Source organism: Psammomys obesus, unplaced genomic scaffold (assembly GCF_907164565.1).
Source record: "Psammomys obesus unplaced genomic scaffold, mPsaObe1.curated_primary_1811, whole genome shotgun sequence".
Classification (NCBI taxonomy): domain Eukaryota; kingdom Metazoa; phylum Chordata; class Mammalia; order Rodentia; family Muridae; genus Psammomys; species Psammomys obesus.
The window spans coordinates 4,583,194-4,588,435 of record NW_026596069.1 but is presented as its reverse complement, the minus strand read 5'-3'; positions in this window follow the sequence as shown (position 1 = coordinate 4,588,435).

The window sequence follows — 5,242 nt, the reverse complement described above, 5'->3', positions numbered from 1 at the left end:
TGTGTGTGTGTGTGTGTGTGTGTGTGTGTGTGTGTGTGTGTGTGTTTTGAAACAGGGTTTCTCTGTGTATCTCTAGCTGTCCTGGAACTTACTCTGTAGACCAGGCTGGCCTTGAACCCAGAGATCTAGGATTAAAGGTATGAATCATCACCACCTATCTCTCATCTCTAATTCTCTTATTGGATCTTTTCCCTCCACCTTTTAGTTAATTTGGTTAAGGGTTTGTCAGTCTCATTGATTTTCTCAAAAGAATCAACTTTTTGTTTCATTTATTCTTTTTATTACCCTGAGGCAATGTTTATCCTAGATGTTATGGTGTTTCTTGGATGCAGCAGAAGGATGGATCCTTTTTCCTAATTCATTCTGTTAGTCAGTGTCTTTTACTAGGGAAATTGAGACCATTGATGTTGAGAGTTGTCAGTGAGTTATTTTGTTGTGATGTGGGGCTTTTTTTTTATTTTCTAGTTTGACATTATTTATTTTTTTGTGTTTTCTTGGGTGTAGTTAGTCTTTTCAAATAGAAAGCTTTCTTCTAGCACCTTCTATGTGGCTGGATTTGTATAGATACAAATACATAGATAGTGATTAAATTTGGCTTTATCATGGAATGTCTTGTTTTCTCTATTTATGATGACTGAACATTTTGCTGCATAAAATACTTTGGCCTGGCATCTGAGGAACAGATGTAAAATATCTGTTTAAGACGTGACTTCCGAGCTGGAACAGCTGATTACAGCTGATTACAGGTGAACGCCTGTAATCCCAGCACATGGGGAGGCAAAGGCAGGCGAGTCTCTTCATCAGGCTATTCATTACATTCTTTCTCAGCTTTCTGGCAGAAACAGGTATACATCCTTTTTTTTAATTTCTTAATTTATATAGCATTCTACCTGCATGTGTGCTTGGGCACCAGATATCATTATAGATCAAACTATAGATGGTTGTGAGCCACCATGTGGTTGCTGGGAATTGAACTCAGGACCTTTGGAAAAACAGCCAGTGTTCTTAACCTCCAAGCCCACTCTCCAGCCCCTATACATTCTTTCTTAGAAGAGACAAGTCTGAGAGATTAACATTTGTGCTTTCCCTAGTGCTGATCTGTGAGCACAGGGCACTCACGCCCTCTCAATTCCCCAATCCATCTTCTCACTACAGGGCTTCTCCCTTTTTATGTTGGTTTTTGTTTTTCGACCCACTAAGTCCAATTAGAACTGTGTATTGTGGTTCTTCTGATCTTGTTAATTAGATCTTGTTCAGGTAACCATAGTGACAGTGAGTGCACGGCTGCAAGGATCATGCCATATCTAAAAGACAGCATTTGACAGCACTCTTCCTCATCTTCATCTCTTTATTTGTTTGTTTGTTTGTTTTTGTCCTCATCTTCATCTCTAACATTCTTTCCACCCCCTCTTCTTCAAGGGGAGGGAAGCTTGGGAGGGGGCGGTGATAGAGGTGTCCTATTTAGGGCTGAGCATTATATAGTAACTTGTTCTCACTTCGGCCATGAGTTTCTGCGGACCACAGCAAAGAAAAACATCAACACTTAGAACTAACAGAGGGGACCTGGAGACATGGCTCAGCACAGGCTGTTCTTCCAAAGAACCAGGGTTCAATTACCAGTACTCACAGAACAGCTTACAACTGCTCAAACTTCAGTTCCTGGGGAGCTTGTGCTCCCTTCTGGCCTCCTCAAACACCCGGCATGTGGCTCATGCCTGGCAGGAGCCTGAGCTTTGTTGGGTCCTCTCCCAGGGAGCTCAAGAGCGAATCCAGAAGTGCGTGCTCCAGGCCGAAACGATGAAGCATCCGGGTCAAAGGAGCTCAGGGCTCTAGAACCCAAGCCAGGTGGCAACGAGGGGCCAGCCTGGCTTGGACAAGTCGGTGGCTGCTTTCTGAACAGCTGGTAATGAAGGTTGGCTCGGAGCTCATGAAAGAAAACAGAAAAAGGCAGGAGCCCAGTTTTGTCTGGGCAGACAAAATGGCTGGTTCAAGCACAGCCAGCTGCTTGCTCTTGCAGATGGGCACAGGAGTGGGTGGAACACCAAGAGAAAGAAGGCGGCAGCTGGTGAATGGAAGCTCTCTCGGCAGGCAGCGTCACATGGCTGAATGACTGGAAACCAAGCCTTGGGGATCCAGTGAGTTTCAGCTGGTTGTGGTAAAATTGATGGTGCCGGCCCCCCTTATTTCCTGTGAAACAGGGGCTTGGGAACTTTTGGCAGTGGGAATAGTGTTAAGGGAGAATGTGTTTGATTCACTGGGCCTAAGGCCATCAGGGGTACTTTATTTACACGTAACTACAAAAGAGGGGAAAGCAGTACTTAATTATCCTATGGGTCGGGGAAGAACTCAGGTCTGGTTAAAGGTCAGTGGTTGAAAACCAAGACATCTCATTAGCATAAGGTGCGTTATCTCCAGGAATCCTCCGGTGCTTGCAGAGTGGGTATCAGCAAAGGTGGAACCTGTAATCTCCCTGAGGGCCATTTGACTCTCCTTAAAGGATCTGGGGTTCCCCAGATCAGCAGAGAGGGAACCCACCTGAGAAAGGAAGTCAGTAGTATTATACCAAGCTCAGAGGCTATCTGGAAATGCCAGACTTTGACCTTAATAGCAGGGTCCCACAGGGGCACACAAATGGTGTATAGACATGCATGCAGGCAAAATAGCCATATACATTTTTTAAGCCAATTTGACAACAGTGGTAGTAGATAACCTCTGGACCTGACACCTATTCCATTTGTTTGTTTTTGAGATAGGGTCTCTAAAGTTGACCATGCTGGGCTTGACCTGCTCTCAAATGATCTTCCTACCTCAGCTTCCTGAGTAACTGGAACTATAGTGCCCACTGTGGTGCCCATGCATTTACTCTTTGGGTGACATTTCTGTATGCTCAGTCCTGTAAGCTTCATGGTGTTCACACTGGCCTGTTCTGCATAACAGACACACTGCTCGGGTGGGCAAGGTGGAGGCTGTGAAGCTATTTTTCAGGAAGTCCTGCTACTGTCAGGCAAACTCTCTTCTTTGCCTTGATGTTACCCTCAGGTTTGATCACTTCTGTTGCTTAGCATGTTTGGTGGTAGCCATTCGAGCTACTTACTTCTGTCCCAGAGAAGCCAATCCTGTTACTGGTGGTTGGGCTCTGTACCAACTCTTTCCAGGTTCATGGCCTTTTTTGCAAGGTATTGAAAAATCAGTGTTCATTCACATTTTCAAAGTGGCAAGATAACTTTATTTGGAGCAAGTTGATACTATAAGTTAAAGAAGAGACACTGTCAAGGTTGATGGTGGGCAACATGAGTAAGAGTTCTCAGGGCCCTGGTTATTGTTCAAGACCTCTTTTTATGGAGTTCCTTGTTACTAAGGGGCACAATGGAGGTGGTTCTCTATTTTGATTGCTAGCATAGCTCATGCCTTTCTTTTGCCTATTGTGCATGTCCCTTCTTATAATGCATCTTGTTTAAATCACATGCATACCCAGTTAAGATGCTAGATAGGGAATTTTTTCTAAAAGTTCACTTGAAGGAAATGGTTTGCCTCTAAATTAGGTTGTTGCTAGGTGTAGGGAAACATCCTATTTTTCAGAGATGGGATGTCATTAGAGGTCAGTTGTTTATTAAGCTTCACTGTTGCCCCATCTTCTTTGCATGCCAACATCTAGAAGACCAGTCAGGAAAAAAAAAGTACTAATTTGTTCCCTTGGGCTGTCCTCTCTGAGAACTGTAACAGGCCCAGTGTCCTAAGTGTCCTTGCAACAGCTGTGGAACATTAACTCTTGGCCTGTAGCCCACCAATCTCAGAGAGGCCAAAGGGGGAAAACAGCTGACCCCAGATCTTATCTTCCCCTGGCATGTCTGGATGGCTACAGCATGGAGAACCAGAAATCCAGAAGCTCAGTAAGCCCCAAGCTGCCAGACAGTTCAGGGATGATGACAGCTTTCAGTATTCTTGGGAAACAGCCCAGAACTTCTAAGGTTTCTACCAGATCCAGAAGGATCTGTGCCTAGGCTGTTTCCAGCAGAACAGAGAAAGCTCACCTCCTTAGACCTTTCAGAGGTGGCTCTGTCCTTATTTACCTATTTGTGCAGGCCAACTCCAGCTTTCTCAAGCTGGCATTGGAGGGCTGGGAAAGAACCCACAGATGCAAATTCCAAGACATGCCTGGCATCATCCCATTTCCTTTCAGGGTCTGCTAACACTAAGGAAAAAGTAGAAGGTAGGGGAGAGAAGGAGGGTGTCTCTCTCTGCTTTCTGTGGTAACACTGCAGTGACAAGCAGCAGTGACAGAAGACTGCCCAGGGGTCTCAGGACCCACAGCATGGTTGTCTCAAGTTGCTCATTTGAGGAGGTTACTGTAACAGTGCCCCAGACCTCAGCACAACTGACTCCATGATAGATGTGCTATTCAGGCCATAAAACTCAGCAGGTAGACGTACCACCTGCCAAAAATGAAAACAAAGACCCAATCCATCAAAGTCCATAGTTCTAGGAAAGTTTCTAAATGTATTAACTTTGCCTTTTGGCTTCTGTAGTTCAGTTTTGGCAAACTGTTCTCATTAACTGAATTATGTGAACCCAGGATATGGATTTTGTGCTTAAAAGCTCACCCTGGGGGGCCAGAGAGATAGCTCAGCAGTTAAAAACACTGGCTACTCTTCTGGAGGACCTGGGTTCAATTCTCAGCACTCAAATGACAGCTCACACCTGTCTGTAATTCCTGTTCCAGGGGATCCGATACTCCCATACAGACATACATGCTGAAAGAAACACCTAAATGCACATAAAATGTAAGTAAGTAAGTAAAAAGCTCCCTCTGAGAAAGGCTTGGAGCTGAACTGAGATCCCAAGCAGTCTGTGTAGTTGCCAGCCAGCTTAAACTCATGTCCAAGCCGCCTTCACTGGGCGACACCCAGCAACAGTTACCACATCTACCCTCTTCTTTAATTTTTCTCTGATGGATTTGAGGCAGGGTCTCATGTATCCCAGGCTAGTCTCAAATTCAGTATGTAGTCAAGAATGACCTTGAAGTCTGACTTTCCTCCCTTCAGCTCCTGACAGCTCAGGCTATAGCCATGTACCACCATTTCTGGTTTATTCAGTACTAGGTATAGAACCCGTGCTGGGCGGGCAAGCTCTCAACCAAATAAGTCACATCCTCAGCTTCCCTACTTTGTTCTTTTGGATTTTTTTAAAGTGTTATTTATTTATTTATTTATTTATTTATTTATTTATTTATTTATTTATTTAT